Genomic DNA, 18,257 nt, shown 5'->3' with positions numbered 1-18,257 from the left:
ACACTGGCACAGGACCGCCAAGCATGGCATGCATTTATCAGAGAAGATGCTGTGCTCTGTGAGCAAGGCAGAATTGAAACAGCTCAAAAGAAATGTGAGATGTGCAAAATTTAGAGAACCCACCCCAAATACTCAAGTGTACTATTTGTGCCCGACTTGTGCTAGAGCATTCCGCCACAGTTGTATGCACTGGAACTTGACTCTAACACAGTGATGTCATTTTGGTCTTCTTAAAGAATGAAGGACAACAACCACCAACCATAAATGATATGTTATTCTCATTAATGACACCAAAGACATCATTAATTGATTAATGACATCAAAGACCTCTAACCTTTCTAAACCTCAGTTTCTTTAACTAGAAAATGGTGGTTTAAGCCTACTAGATTGTAAGACGTATCAATTGAAATGATATTTGTAAAGTGCTTTTCAAACCTTAAAATGCTATAGAAAAGTTAGCCATTTTCTCTTTATCCACTCTTTACACAGTGTCTTTGTATATACTTTCTACATAAGCAGTATTTTGTGATTGGGTTGGCTCTATCTATCTACATACATACACACACATATATCCAATCCAATAAGTAAACATGCATGTGGACATGCATGCACACATACATACCCATGCATTTGTAGTTATAAAGATAATTTATATGTATAGGCCCAACCTATATAGCATTGTACATTTTATCATTGCCATGTGACTATTAAGAAACTATCTGTAGCTTTGAACTGAAGTCAAGAAGTCAAAACTAGGGGGGATGGACAAGAGGTGGGGAGAATCCACCTTGCCAAAATGCGTTACTTTCCAAACCAACTCCACTGATCAGAGCACTCTGAGATTCATTTATTGAACATATTTCCTCTCTCCCTATCTTTTAGAAGTAGCCCTATGAGCAGGAGCTTTAGATGGTAATCAGCAATAATGTATTGCTTGTTCTTTAATGTCAGTATTGGTGATTTAGTGATTAATTATCTGACTGCTGTGTAGTACTTAAAATAATCTAAATGCACCAAGTAAATTAGTTGATCGGGAGGAAAGTCTGTCATGCAAATTCATGAAATACAGAGCATGGCTGTCACACTCATCGCTGACAATCTAAGTGGGTCACCAGAGTGACTGGCCCCTGTTAATTTATTTTCTCAGACACGTCATACATATTCATGATATCCTGCTGTTTGTCTGTCACCTCAAAGAAATTCTCTCTATCCTCAGAATCATAATTAACAGAAAATATGCACATTTAGACCAAGAAGAGGAGTGGGCTAAGAGAGTTATCAGGGGCTGTATGTGTGTGTGTGTGTGTGTGTGTGTGTGTGTGGTGTGTGTGTGTGTGTGTGTTTTCAGATTTTTCTTATGGATTGGAAACAGCAATTATGGACCCATATGGTAGTTTTAAAATGTGATTTTTGTTTCTGGTAATATATGTTGATCCTAGGAAGATGCAGTTGTAGAGGGAAAATATATTTATTCATTCATTAAAGTGTTTGATGGCATGCTATCCTGCCAAGCATTCTATTCTGATCACCATCAAAATAAATGCAGATTATGCCAAATAAATAAATAAATATAAATACACACATATGTGCACTACAGCACATGAGAGTCCACAGCTTATCCATCACCCATGATTAATGCTGACGGGATCATGACATAGCTGCAACTATCATAACAAAACCAGGGCAAGGGGCCCTGTCAAACACTATTTTTTTCACTTGGGCATTTTGCGTCCCTGGAAATACAATGTGTTTCATTAGCTGAGAGATATAAGATGACATAATCACTCCAGCCAACACAGCCCCACCTTGTTCAGGTATCCTCAAGGACTAAGATTGACAGTTTTATGTCCCTTATAAAAAAGAATGTAGAGGAAGAGTGTCTTCAAGTTCCTTCTGGCACTCACGTGCTATGATTTTATTTTTATCATTTTAGAAATGTAAGATTTGTTTTGTCTGCTCATTAATTGATTTATTTGTTTATTTTATCTTTTTTAATTTCTCCTCTGACTTTGAGTAGTTACTGTTTGTTATATACATACATATGCATATAAATCTCTCTATATATATGCTTTTTATTTATAGAAGACGATTTGCCTGTTTTGGGAGGTGGAATTTTAGTTCAAAATCCTCATGTGAAAAAGTCACAAGACGGTATTTTTTTTTTCCTTGAGAGGAAAGTAAGAGTTGCATTGAATATCCTGAGATTCAAAAGTAAAATAAAGAATTAGATATAGTGACATGTCATCACTCCTCTAAGGGTGTATAAACCACTTGGAGATTTGGAGAACTAAAAGGTCTAAAAGACCTTCCTATTTCCCCATTTGACATGTACGAAGAAAAGAATTAACTCTATTGGCAATATTTGTGTCCAGGCTATACTGATTAATTTAATATTCTGATTGGATGAGCAGCCGAGCTTTAACGGCTGTTAACTTTTTGGCAAGAAGTGCTGAGAGGGCGATAATGAGATTAACATTCAGAGAACCCGATTTGCTTTTTCTACTGTATTTAATTGCTACTTTGACATCAAATCATATTCACTATGGGTCCTTTCCATAGTCTCTTTCTTCATTCACATCTGTGAATGCTGTGATGTGTGGTTTTGAGGAAGTCTATGTAATAGGAGACCTCAATAAATGGTTTTCCACAAGATTTGGAAAAAGTGTACAATCAAGGATGGGGCTACAGAAGGGAAATGTTGGAGTGAGCCCAAAGCTACTTGGGAGTGAATCAAGTATTTTATCTCTAATTTTGGGGGTTGGCTTTGGACCCTTTTTATAGAAAGTAATGAATCAAATATTTTGGCTATACTGGCAGCAAATGCTATCTTCTCATTTAAATTTTATTCAATGCAAAAAACACTTATTAAGCACTTACTCTGTATAAGGTATTTTATTAGGTGGTATTGATACAAAGATAAAGCAAAACCTACCAAAAGCCCCTGCCCTCAAGTAGCTTATATTTTACTGGGGTTATACACCACCTACACAAATAAATATATACAAAGTACATAGGATGAAATTTCAAAAGGGCAACTGTACTAGTGATTGAGATGTGGGTACAGGGAGGGAATCAGGAAAGACTTTGTATAGGAGGAGACACCTGATCCATTCTCTGAAGGAAACCAGTGGTACATTTGGGGTCAACAGATTATTACAATGGTTTAATAAAGAATTAATGAGGGCATTAAGTAGAATAATGGAGACTTCTCTAATCTCTGTTGTTTGTCATGTTCCCATTTCAGATCTCACATATCATTTTGTTTGAAGCTCTCATATATTTACCATGTCATAGGAAGTAAAATAAGCTGTGCACGTATCCCATCTCACTTATAAACACGTGAATTCTGAAACCACAGTTGTCTAAACTTTATATTTCTACCAGGATATAATACAGAACACACAGTAGCTGGTTCAAAAACCTTTTCTTTCTTTCGGGGGAGGGGGTAGAGTGGTGTTTAGGAAGCTAGAAGAAGTCACTTACTCAAACATCAATATTCCAACCTCACAAGTGTGTGCAAAATGTTATTTTTTTTATACCCAAGTGAATTTCTGATCATATTGATTCTGGAGTTCCTGCCAATGTTACAGATCCATAAATTGTCTCATCCTGTGTGATTCTTGACCATGTTCTTCCAAAAGTTCACCAGAGGGGGTCCACTGAACATGCTAAGAGGCCTTCCTTTCACCCTCTCAGTCAGTTAATAAGCATTTTGGTAAGAACCTACTATGTGCTAGGGACTATATTAAGCATTAGAGGTACAAAGAAAAGCCAAAATAAAAATAGTCTTTGCTCTCAAGGAGCTCATAATTTCATGGGAAAGACAGCGCACATACCATTATGTACAAACAAATATAGAGAATATAAATTATATATAATGAACAAAGAAAAGGCACTAGTGTTAATGGGGATCAGGAGAGACTTATTGTAGAAGGTAAGATTTTAACTGAGACTTTTTTTTTGGCAAGGCAATAGGGTGAAATAACTTGCCCAGGGTCACACAAAGTTAGTAAGTGTCAAGTGCCTGAGGCCAAATTTGAACTCAGGTCTTCCTGAATCCAGGGCCAGTGCTCTATCCACTGTGCCATCTAGCTGCCCCCAAACACAGACTTTTTTTTGTTTTTGTGAGGCAATTGGGGTTAAATGACTTTGCCAGAGTCACGCAGCTAGTGAATATTATCTGTCTGAGGTCAGGTCCTCCTGACTCCAGAACCAGTGCTCTATCCATTGCACCACCTACCTGGCCCTTTAGCTGGGACTTTAAGGAATTCAGAAAAGCCATGATGTAGCAATGAGGAGGGACAATATTCCAAGTAAGGTAAACAGTCAGTGAAAAATGTCTGGAGTCTGGAAATAGAGTGTGATAGGGAACCAGTGGAGTTTAATGAATCGTGGGGGTGATGTGGTCAGACCTGCACTTCAGGAAGATTAATTTTATAGCTGAATGGAGGATAGACTGAAGGGTGGAGAGACTTGTGTCAGAGAGATCAACCGGAAGGCTGTTATGATAGTCTAGGTGTTCAATGGTGAGAGGTGGGATCAGAATGGTGGCAGTATCAAAGGAGGGAAGGGAAGAGGGTTATATGATAGATGTTATAAAGGTAAAATGCCTTTTATTCTTTGCTTTTGACATATAACCTACTCATATCTTTATGTCACACTCATCCTTGATGACACCCTTATTCCTGTTCTTCCTTGGAGATCCTCTTTGATTATATGTTACAAATGGCTACTATCCATCACCTGCCAACTCTGGCACCTCTCTGGGACACTGACTTTTATGTTTTCTGAGACATTGTTGTTCTATAATCCCAATGCCATATGGCAACGTCAGTAAAATGTTTGTTTTGAAAAGCTGCCCCTTTGCTTTCATGGGAAGTTTGGGGTCAGAAAAGAAACTCTCTTTTTTCTGAAAGCAATCTAGCCTGATCTCCCCCTTTTCGACTATGGGCCCAGTTCATTGTTTATCTGAACTATCTTATTTTGTGTCCAAAATATACATGCTATTTTAATAGTGCTATTGGCCACACATTCAAATGTAAATTGAAATCTAGGCAATAGACATTTTTAATCTACTTAGTCTTTCCTCTGTGGATGGACAAGATAAACTCTTGTGAGTGACTACAGATCTCTTCCAGGAGGCTCTGCACCACACCATCTTGAGACTTGATGCAACTAACAATAATTGTTGAGTAGTAACAACAACTTGAGGACTTGCCATCCACAGGAAATTGCTTCTCAAACAAGCCTCTCTGCTGACTCTCACCCAACAAAATGGTGAATACTTTTGGTGAGCATAGATCTCCCTATTGTATGCCTCACTTAATGTTTATGATCAGAGATTAACTAAATAGGGTTACTTCTGGTGTTTCATCTTCTAAGGTATATTGAATAATCTTAATGCATGAGGAAGATACATTGCTGGAAAAGAGTCTTAAAGGAAGTTTTATTCTATTTAATCAAGTGCTTTATCTTAATCCACAAATGATAAAATAGGACCTTATATTCTCTTTATCTGTCAATTAATTGTAAGATGCTAAAGATGTGATCCCTTATTAAATATTATTTGCAAAAATCTGCTTGTTCCCAACTAATAACTTCATTGAACATGTCCTCAGTTTGAATATAGATGTATGTCATCAAATTTTGTATAGTTGGGGGAGTAGTTATAGTAATGGGTAGTTATTGATGTTCTCTTGGTGACCTTTGTTTTGTCTTTAATGAGATTCAAGATTTTTTTTTCCACTTGCCTTTAGTATCTTCTCTTTATGAAACTTTGTGTATTGGTTGTCTAATTCCCTAACAATATAACAATTGTGTCACAGAGATCCTTTCTGTATATACTTGGACCAAGCCAGCTGCTATTTTTGTCTTTAAACCATCTCTACCTCTTCTATAAGTACCTTTGGGACAATGATTTTAGCATCTGGCTTTAGTGGTTACAATATCTATGATATAGACAATAATTTGCTAAAACATTGTCTAAAAATTTTTCCTATTTTTTATGATTTTAGTCTGCTTTCATTTTTTAAAAAATGCAAGATGTTTCACACACATACACATTTATGTAGTACTTTAGTCTGTATCAATGTATGTCTTTCCTACACTAATGAAATCACAAGTTCAGATTAATATATATTTTTAAAGTAATACCCCTGTGGTCTTGGCATAGGGGTGGAGGTGGGAGCCTAGTATAATAGACATTTTATATAGTGTGATATACTATAGTCCATTATTATAATATACATATGATATAATATAAGATCACATTAGGATAGTATAGTAGAATATGATATAGATACTAAAATATAATGCAATATATATTATAATATAATGATATGATATGATGTAATATGATATAATATGATATACTGGTGATTTCATCAATGTAGAGAATACCTCCACTGATGTAGACTAGAAACTTACCTGTTATTAGATAAGTAAGAATAAGAAACAACAAAATTCATGAGGCTAGAGTTTGAGAAACCTCAGAACATAAGATACGTGAAAAAAATATTCATTTTTCAACCTGAGCAGCTGGGAAAACTGTAAATTAGTTTATCAAACTATTATTTGAGACCAATAATTTAACCAGATAACATAACAAATTACAAATGGAAGTATAACCTAAATACAAAAAAGTCGTAACATTAAGAAAATGAATGGAAGTACCTTTCATGATTATGATGGGTGAGAGGTGGGTGGTGCAGTTATCTTAATTAATAAGGGACTGATAAGATTACACAAGACAAAATTGATGATTTTGATTACATGAAACTGAAAATTTTTACAAGAATAGAAAGTCAATCCACATGGAATAATAAAGAAAACTGGTGGGGAAAAAAATCTTTGCATCTAATCCCTTTGATAAATGTCTGATTTCTAAAATATATAGAGATTAATGGAGCTATCTAAAACCAAGAGCTAGTCCTTCAATAAATAACTGGTTAAAGGATATTAAGAAAGTCCCCCGAAGAATTCCAAACTATGAATATAAAATATTTTTCATTTCAATAATAATAAGAGAATGAAAATTAATACAACTTTGATTGTTTACCCCACAACCAGAAAACTGGCAAAGTTGGTAAAAGACTGAAATAGCCAATATTAGAAAATCTATGGAAAGATAGGCAAACTAATGTATTACTTAATAAACTGATAATTGTTCCATGTTCTGAAAAACCATTTTGAATTATGTGAAAAAGGTGACTAAACTGTTGCTTCATTTTTCCCTGATAGCCAAATCCTAGGCATATATCCCAAGGAGGACATAGAAAGGAAACAATCTTATGTATGCCACTATATTTAAATCTAGCACTCCTTTCATTGCAAAGAGCTAGAAACAAATTGAAGCGTAATTGATTGAGGAGTAACTATACAAATTGTGTCACATGCATGAAATGAAATGTGCATTTTGTGAAATGATGGGAAAAGAAACATGGGAAGATTTTTAAGAACTCATGAAGACTGAAGCAAGTAGAATGAAGCAAACTATATATGCAAACTGAAATGTAAATCAGAAAAAAAAGATGAAACTGAATACTTGGTAATTTGAATAACCAATTTTGACTTAGAACAATAAATGAAAATCTGCAACTCCCTCCTTCCACTGGAGATGAGGAAGACAATGGTATTGAATATTTTACATACTTTTAGATATGTTAGAAGTTTCTGTTTTTTTTTAACTTTTCCCCCTCTTTATCACAAAGGAAGACTCCTTTTGGCAAGGGTTAGGGTACAGGGTGTGGAAAAAGAATATATACATAAAGATTATCATGTAAGAAATGCATTACAAACCTTTTTTTTTAAAAAAAAAATCAAAAGAAAAAATGCAACACTGAATAAAAAGAACTATTTGCAACTTAAAAGTGTTTTAAAAGTTTCCTGGGGAATGAAGAGATTGACTTGTATATCTAGGATCAAATAGCTACATGTGTTTGATGGATCACTTGAACCCAGTTCTGAATAACTTCATGGTCAGCCCTCTTTAGGCTATGCTGATTCTCCTTGGGTAAAATTGAATAAGATTATTGAGTCCATTTTACTTTAATCTTGATGATTATTTAGTGTATTAACTGGGCAGCCTGGGGAAGGGGTACAACATCACCAAAGAGCAAAGTATTGTGGAAAAAGTGTAACTTATGCTCTTCTATGATTATAAAGCTGCTGTTACTTTCACTTACTTAAAATGGTAAATAGTACTTCATATTGAAAGTAATAACTAGTGGCCAGTTTTATTCCTATTTCTTTGCTAGGCAAGGAGAACAGTGGGTAACCAGACACTTGTTGAGAGGTAAAATACACAAGAGGGTGTGTTGCTCAAACAGTGCATTAGTTATTAGCTACTTAAGTTGTGAACTTTTGGCATCTTTTGAAAATAGTATTAATATATAGTACCAACTTGGACTATTTTTCTTGAACACCTTTTTTCCACTTTGGCTGTGATGAATGCACATATGTTGGGCTCATTTGTAAAGGAAATCTGGCATTGGTTTAGCAGATGTTGTAGTACACTGGGCTGACAACTGATGGAAACCATTGGAATCGTAATGGGCACGTATCTATTTAGAAAAGCTGCCAATCCATTGACATATGCATAGTAAGAAGTGTATAGGAAAATATCCTAGATACAATATTTCTAGACTATATTTGCAATCAAATTACGTTGGTGCAAACTAGGAATGAGATAGCAGCCACATGGAGGTAGAGCAAGCACTTTGAGGAGATTGAAGCTGTAGCAGAATGGGGATAAGGTAGTCTGCATTTGGAAGATCGGCAGAATAGTGGCATGGAGTAGTGATTTGTGAGTAGTGGCACTCATTTGTAGGTATCAGTGCTGAGTTATGCAAGAGGCAATGTCACGAGCAGATTGGAGAAACTGACAACCAGGGTGCAAGAGGTGTGGGTATATAGGGGAAAGTTTTATGGAATAGAGTGATTATGGTATGATAAGATTGAGTAGTGCTAAGATTTCAATGTTCTTGAATTTGCCCCACAGTGTGTAGAATAAGAGACTTAAGAGGTGACATCTTCAGATTCGATGCTTCCCTGAGAATGCTCTGAAGTTGAAATGATTATGCCTTTTTTGCCATGATGGAGACATTATGGGGTTTTAAAGAGGGTATTTGAGTGCCATTCCCAAGAGACATGGGAAATGTGTTTGTGTACATGTGTGTATATATTTATTATGTGACAATTCATTGTAGTTTACCTTTTTATTTGATTTTAATTAAATGATTTTGCTTTAAGATGAAAATGTCTGACATGGAGATGCACTGTTTGGAGACTGAGCCAATGTTTTGAATAACCAAACAGCACACCAAAACTAGGTACTAATGAAGGGGCATAGAGACACATGGAAACCCATGGGACCATAAACTATAATAAAAGTAATCAAAGGTGACATTTATATAGTGTTTTCCAGTTTACAAAGTATTCGAAAGGCACTATAACTTTGTCTTCATCACAAACATGGGAGGTAGGTATTATTGTCCATACTTTAAAAGTGAGGAAATGGAAGCTCAGGAAGGCTAAGCCTTCACATAAGGTAGGAAGCTGGGAAAGAAGAATTGGAACCAAGGTCACTTCTGACTCTCAGTCCAGGACTGTTTTTCTGCTCCCCTTCCACAGTCCCAACCACAACCCATACACCCATAATATCCCATTTTCTTTTACTTAGCCAGAAAATTCAATCCATCCCTGAAGGACCAGATGTAATGCTTCTTCTTCCATTAAGCCTACCCATCACCAGTTATCTCTTCCATTTCTTATCACCTTAGCCCTAATGGGCTGTATTTCACAATTTAGTACAATCAAGCTTTATTATAACTGTCAATAAATTGTGATGAGTGCTGGGCATGGAAACCAAAGACCTTGGTTTAACAACCCCTGCTCCTTCTAGCAATGTGACTTTGGCCAAGTTGTTGCCCCTCCCGGGCCTCAGAGAATTCCCTAGAATCTCAGAACTCAAAAGGCTCCAAAGGCCATCTAGTCCAACCCATGCTTGAAAAATTATGCTTTATATAATATGCCTGACAAATATTCATGCAGCATATGATTCATTTCAGCATGAGTTTATTAAGTGCTGGCTAGTTACCAGTCCCTGTGCTAGGTATTGGATTTATAAAGGCAAAATGATTTTTTTTAAAGTTATTGCTCTCAAAGAGATAGTACTTTATTGAATATTATACTTCAAAGGTCATCTTGTCCAACCTAATACTTGAAAAAGTGTCTTTTGGGCAATATGCCTGATAGATATTCATACAGCATGATTCTATTTAGTATGTTTTTATTAAGTGCTATCTAGGTACCAATGGGGCAGATAGGTGGCACAGTGGATAGAGTGCTGAACCTGGAGTCAGGAAGACCATCTTTCTGAGTTGAAATCCAGCCTCAGACACTTAATAGCTGTGTGACCCTGGGCAAGTCACTTAACCTTGTTTGCCTCAATTCCTCATCAGTAAAATGAGTTGGAGAAGGAAATGGAAAACAATTCTAGTATCTTTGGCAATAAAACCCCCAAAAGGATCACAAGGAGTCTGACATGACTGAAAAATGACTAAGCAACAACCAAAAAGTACCAATCCTGGTGCTAGGTAGGTTTATAAGGGGAAAATATAGACATTTAAAAATGTCTGTTTTCATGGAGGTCACATTTTATTGGATATTATATTTCTTGAAGATCTCCAGTGAAATGGAACTCATTATCCCTGCAAGGCAACCTATTTCACTTTTGGATAACTTCAATTTTGGGGAAGATATTTCTTCTTATATCAAACCCTAAATTTGCCCCTTTTTAATTTCCACTCATCCTCTTCTAAGAATTTGAAGGGTGTCATGTGGGGGAAGAATTAGACCAGTCATTTTGCACAAGAGGGCAGAACATGAAATGGATAAAAGTTGTGAAGGGCTAATTTGGATTGGAAGGAAGGGAAAACTTCCTAATAATAAGAGCTCTCCAAAAGTATTATGAGCTACCCAAAGAAGTGATGGGCCCCTCCCATCATATTGGAGGTCTCTCTCTTAGGTGGTGATTTCCTGCTAGTATGAATTGGATTCGGTGAATTCTGTGGTCTCTTCCAATTCTCACATTCTGAGATTGCCTTTTCTTGTTTCGCCTTCTCTGACCAAGAAGAACGAGTATAATCCACATTATATTTCATATTATATTTCAAGAGAATCATCATCCTCCCACTTCTACCCCTCAGAGTTGTCATCTTTCATATTTATTACATTGATTATGATTCCTTCATTAAAAAAGTTAGCTTCTCTCCAAATTTTCCTACTATGAGAAATAATAGAGTTGGATAAGATGGTCTCTAAGGTCACCTCCAGCTCTGACCTTATTTATTCCAATATCTCTTCCAGATTTAAAATTATATGATATTTAATATGCTGCTACTCATAAAATGTCCCACCACATTTTATATCTTTAAAATGCTTAGTTAGCATAAACAAATTGTGGATCAACATCCATGTCTTCAGAAAATGATGAAACTAAACTTTGAACTACTAAAACACCGTCCACATTTAGATGTAAGCATCTTTGAATTTCCTTGCTGACCAATTAGATTAACCCCATCTCACAGTCACATCTCCATCTTAATGAAAGAATCCTGGACTATGCAATAAAGACTAGACTAACACTTCTGCTTACTTAAAGCCAAGATTTTATTAGCAGCCAATGGCACACATAAGAATTGTACATCTATATTTGATTTGTAACATTTGTTTGTGGTAAGATGTCCTGGGCCATAGATTTATATTTCTAACTGCTTTCCAGGCACAGCGTGGTCATTACACATCTGCCTGCCAAGCAACATTACTCCCCCTTATACCCTCCTCCCCATCCCAACTTCACTTCAACCTGATTTCCAAGGCTTCCTGATTATTAAACTGCCGAGAGTTCAAATTTGCTATCAGACAATTGGAACTAATTGTCTGAGACAATTTACATCCATCAGTGCAATGTTTTATGGCTTTCAGACTGAGTGTAAAATGAATAAATAACATAGCTTGAGCCATTACTCTGCTTTATTACTTTAGATGTGCTGGGTAATCTGAAAATAATTTGGGCACTACAGCACCAGCAAATAGTGGACATCTGTCAAGCTACAGGTTCTGATGGAATTGTGCAATCTGTCCACTCAGTAACCTCCCCTATCACCATCCCTCCAAACATGAAGTTAGGAAGCATTTATAATGGAACAGGATCTGTTTATGAAATGAAAACACCTTCCATCTCATTGTTAACCTTACAGTAATCTGGCTGAGTTTTTTTTTTTTTTTTTAATTTCCTCTTGGCTTCTGGTTTCCTTTGAGGAGCCAAAAGGAAGAGATTTCAATGTTGATGTTTTGATTTCTTTGCAGGCACTGAAGCTGCATTCTAAAATGAGGGGATGGGACAGACCTATTATATTGTCTAGTCCATTTGCTGTCATGGCATGATTGGTCCCCATGGTTCACCAGCTCCTGCTTTGACAAGTTTATTTTTAAATATCTACAGAAACAGTCTTCCTTCACTTCCCCTGGGGGAATGTTTCACAGTCTAATACTTCTTACTGTATGGAAATTTCCTCTGATTCATCTTCAATTTTCCCTCCTTGTAAATTCCATTATGATTTTGGTATTTTTCTTGTATCCTATTGTACACAGAATGAGGGGAGGGATTATTTAGCACCTTTCCTAAGTAGTTCATGCATAGTTTATACATCACTAATTGTTTTCTGAGTAATTCCTGGATAGTAATGTATTAAAACATTAGAATCAAAATACACTTCTGATTTGAATTCAAATTAGAGATTAAAAAATGGGGAGAGTGAAGAAATTTAGTTGAAGCAGTTAACTAAAAAGACAAAAAAGTTATGTGGGAAATGCTTGCATTTGTGTTACATAATAATGGGTTCTTTTGTGTGGAAAATGCACATTTATATAGCAATAGGCATAAATGGCTACTGCAGATTAAGGGACTGGAATACTGAAAAGATAAAATACCTTTGATATTGAACTTTAAGGACTCCCAATCGATGGAATGTGATGGAAATCTACAGGCAGGTAAAGGTTTTGATTTTAGAAAAAAATGAGAATTAGGGAGCCCAATCAAGATAATGGAGTAGGAAGAACCAATATAGACTAGTTCCCTTACAAATTAATCCAACAACGATCTAATAGTACCAGGCTGAGTCCGGATTGAGGAAACTAAGCAGAAACCACAGTGAGTCATCTTTCCAGTGTCAAATCACAACCTATCCCACAGGCAAAGTGACCAAGCAAGTGAACTGCGGAACAGAAGTACACCAGGGTCACAGACTCAGCCTCAGTTCCATAACGTTAGCAGTATGCAGTCTCCAGAGCAGATTGTGAAATCACCTCTGGGCCCAGAAAAGGGGTAGGCTAACAGTACCACCATAGTGCAGTGGAGACTCATCCTTTGGTCAAGATAGCTAATAGCTACTGGGGCCAACTACTGCCTACAGTAGCACAGGAGCACCACCCAGGGGGAGAAAGCAAACAAAGAAGTAACAAAAATAACGAGCTCTGTGACCTATGCACAAACCAGGGCTTGAAGCCTGGAAAACCCAGAAAGGCATTGTTCAGCAATCTGGTACACACTGCACCTGTGCTCTTTGGAGAACATAGCTCTTAATACCAGGAGAACATAGCAGCAGGACCCCACAACATTGTGACAGTTACACTGGAAGTAAGGAGAAAATAGAGTCCCAATCCAGGAAGTAAGGATGGGAAAGAGAGTAAACAAAGAAATAAAAAAGAGATAGTTTGATGCTAGGGATTTCCAAGTCAAAAAGAAAGAGGAGAATAACTCCAAAATACCTACTAGTAAAACCTCAATGAAAAGCACAGCATTACCATAGATTAATTAAAATTCCTACGTAAAATGAAGTAAGACTTTTAAAAGAGTGAAAGAAATATTATACATTAAATGAGAGTCATAGAGGAAAGAATTGGAAAAGAATTGAAGGCTTGGAAGAAAGACATGAAAATAGAATTAATAGTTAAACAAAGGAGTAGTTACAAAATGTTTCCCAAATCACAGACCCCTCGAAAACTAGATTGTACCAAATAGAAGTTATGAATCCATAATATAAAAAGAAATATTAAAACAAAGAAAAATATTTTACAAAATAGAATAAAATTTAAGGAATCATACATATGGGCTTACATTATATATATATATACATATATATACACACACATATATATGTACACATATATACACATGTTTATATATATATACACTTGCATGTATATACATACATGTGTATATATGCATATATGTATTTACATATGCACTTTGCTGTTGTTCAGTCATTTCAGTTGTGTCTGACTCTTTGTGACCCCATTTGGGGTTTTCTTGGCAAAGATACTGGAATGTTTTGCCATTTCCTTCTTCAGCTCATTTTATAGATGAAGAAACTAGGGCCAACAGGGTTAAGTGACTTGCTCAGTGTCACCTAGCTAGTAAGTGTCTGAGATCAGATTTGAATTCAGGAAGAGGAATCTACCTGAATTCAGGCCTGACATTCTATATACTGTGTCACCTAGTTGCCCTTTATATATGTATCCATACATATATGGTGTGTGTATACATACTCACATATCTGTATACATATATACATATGCATATATGACCAAAATTAATATAGAATGTATTCACCCATCACCTCCCCAACAAACAAACCCAACAACTCCACAATAACCAAATCCAGAGCTTATGGGTAAAAGGAAAAAAAAATACTACAAGCATCTAGAAGGTGACTGCTCAAGTTTTATGGTCATAGGCATATGTCTATGTCTAACGTTATTGTCATAGACATTAAAGATGTAATGCACACCACTATAAAAGGGCAGAGAGTATGGAATATGATGTTTACCAAAGAAAAATATATAGGCTTACAATCAAGAATAACATGCCTACAAAAACTGAGTATAATGCTACTGGGCTGGGTGGGTGAGGATAGGGAGGAAAGAGAATTTCCCTTTAATGCCTTTATTTCACACACATGCACATATATATGTATATGTATGTATATATGCATATGTATGTATGTATGTGTATGTCTGTATGTATATATAAATATTAGGGGGGAAGATTCAAGTGTCCTCCCAAAGGGAACACGGAGAGGGGAATAAGAGGATAAGAGGAAGGTTAGTTTTAGAGAGAGATTGATCATGGGTAAAATAAACCTAATTTTAGAGGGAAGAATGTGGAGAATGTTTGAGATAGATAGATAGATAGATAGATAGATAGATAGATAGATAGATAGATAGATAGAGAGAGAGAGAGAGAGAGAGAGAGAGAGAAAGAGACAGCAGAGAGACAGAGAGAGACAGACAGAGAGAGCAGCAACAGAGAGAGACACAGACGGAGGAAGAAGCACACAGACAGACAGACACACACACACACAGTCTTTTATTTAAATAAAAAAAGAGATCAACAGCCTTGAAAGTAAAAACAAAAAAGGCCATTAAAATCATATTTAAAACCAGGGACTTTCTGAGGGGAGGTTAAAAATAATATATAAAACATTAACTTATTTGATATTTTAAAGGAGGAAAAACTAATTACCAATACCCAAAGTAATAAAGGTAATTCACAACAAATAATTGAATGAAATTATTATAATTTTTTTTCTCAAAAAGGGACATAGAGTAAAAGATGCACAATGAAACAGATAGAGATAGATAGATAAATAGACAAAAAGACAGACAGCTACTGGAAGGAAAAAAATCAAGGAAAAAAATAAGAAACTGGAAAATACCTGTAATTGTGACCTGAGTGAGGCCAAGAAAGAGTTCTAAGGGAACAAAAAATAACTTCATTGAGTATAGACCATTGATAATGATCACACTCCTGTTCCATTACCTTCTTCTTTATTATAAAAAGGGGGTAGGTTGTAAAGAAAGCAGAAAAAAACTTAAACAATAAGATGGAGGGAAATACAATAATGATTATAACTGTGAATGTGACTTGGATGGATTCACCCATAAAACAGAGGGGCAAAGCAAAATGTATTAGAAAGAAGTATCCAACAATATAATTTTATAAGAAACACAATTGAACCGTAAAGACTCACAGAGTTAAAATAAGCATCTTAAACAAAATCTATCATGTTTCATGTATACTCAGTAAAGCAGAGGTAGCAATCATGATCTGACATTATACAGTAGGAAAAAAAAGACAGGGAAATCTATTTTTCTAAAAAGCACCATATTAATTGAATTAATTTCAGTATGGACCATGCATGTACCAAATGGTTTAACATCTAAATACTTAAAGGAAAAGCTAAATAAGTTACAAGGAAAAATAAACAGTAAGACTATAAAAGAGCAGAACCTCAGTATAACCTTCTGGAGAGCTAGACAAATGTAACCCAAAAATATACCGAAGGAAGTAAAGGACCTGATTAGAATTTGGAAAAAAAATTAAGATATGATTTATCTCCGCTGATTATTGGATGGAAATAGAAAGGAACCTACATATTCTTAGCTGCTCATGATACATTTATAAAAATTGGTGATTATTAAAGCATAGTAACCTAGCAAACAAATACAGCAAAACACTTATCAAACAAAACAGCATTATTAAACATAGCTTGTACAGACCACAATGATATTCAGTAAAGGTCAAGGGAAGAAAAAACCAGAAATCAAGTGGAGACAAAATAGAATAATCATAAAGAATTATTGAGTCAAAGTACAAATAATAGAAATGATAGATAATTTATTAAAAATAATGACAAAAATAAGACAACATACCAACAATTTGGAACTGCATCCAAAGCAGTTCTTCAGTGAAACTTTTATCTCTAAAAATCATAGCAGTAAAATTAAAGAAAGATATACCTATCTAATCTATCTATCACACACATATGTGTGCGTGTATTGTGTATGACATAAAACTAACAAAAATTAACTTAAAAACATTTAAAAATCTTAATAAAATACCAAAAGAGAAATCAAGAAAACAAGGGAAGAGATTAAAAGCCTTGAAAGCAAAAAGAAACAAATGAATTAAAGCCATTTAATTCATATATGAATCCAATAGCTTTTTTTGTTAAATATAGCAACATAGTTAAACCATTAATTCTTTTCAAAGAGGAAAATGAAATTACCAGTATCAAAAATTAAGGATAATTTACTACAAATGAAGAAAGAAGGAAATTAAAGATGAATGAAATTATTAAAACTTTTTACATAATAATATACCAATAAACAAACATCTTATATGAAATGGGTATTTATAAAAAATACAAAATACCTACATGAGAAGAATAAAGAATAGAAAATTTATATAAGTCAAATATCAGGTAAAATAAGCTAAACAAATGACAAACAAATTCCCAAAGGAAAATTAAAACATGGTACCAAATAGATTTACAAGTGAAATATAGTGAATATCCAAAGAATTCATTCTAATACTACAAGAACTCTTTCCATTATTTGGGAAAAAAATGGATCCTATCAAATTCCTTCTGTGAAACAAATATGACCTTGATATATGAACCATGGAGAGTGAAATTATTCATTGCAAAGTATAGAACACTGTTCTTAATGTAAAAATTCTATATAAAACATTAGTAAATAGTCTCAAGAAATATACTCCTAAAATTAGACACTGTTAACAACTTAGAATTATACATAGAATGTAAAGTAACTATACCATATAAATTATATATAGAAAACTATAATTACTCATATTAAAGCAGCAGTAACAAAAATCACTTGAGAAAATTAACAAATACAGAAGGAATTAAATTAATAGATACAGAAGGCATTTGATAACATGCAAAACCCATTTTTCTTAAAAACAAAACAAAAAACAACACTAGAAAACATAGGAACAAATGAACCATTCCTTAACTGCAGATTAATATATATCTAACACCAAGAGTCAACATTATACATAATGAGGACAAACTAGAAACCTTTCTGAGAAGATCAGAAGTAAAAGAAATATGTCCATGGCCACCAATCCTATTTGACAGTGTTCTAAAAATGCTAAATGATATAGAAGAAAAACAATGTCATTTGGTTACCCTCCTTTATATTTCTCATTAATGCCTAAGGAACCTCTTCATCCTAGGAGATCACTTGAGCTCTGGAATTCAGGTACCCTCTGCCCCTGGGGCCCTTCCTTTTGGCTGGAAGGTAGAGAGCTCCTTTCAGAACCTTGATTTAAGGAAAGTATCCAGGGCAGCCATTTCTTCATTTCTCACCATGTAGCACTCCTCTAGACA

This window comes from Vombatus ursinus, unplaced genomic scaffold (assembly GCF_900497805.2).
Source record: "Vombatus ursinus unplaced genomic scaffold, bare-nosed wombat genome assembly UNPS02014841.1, whole genome shotgun sequence".
In the NCBI taxonomy this organism is placed as follows: Eukaryota; Metazoa; Chordata; class Mammalia; order Diprotodontia; family Vombatidae; genus Vombatus; species Vombatus ursinus.
The sequence above is the reverse complement of the archived record's forward strand: the minus strand, read 5'-3'. Positions refer to the sequence as shown.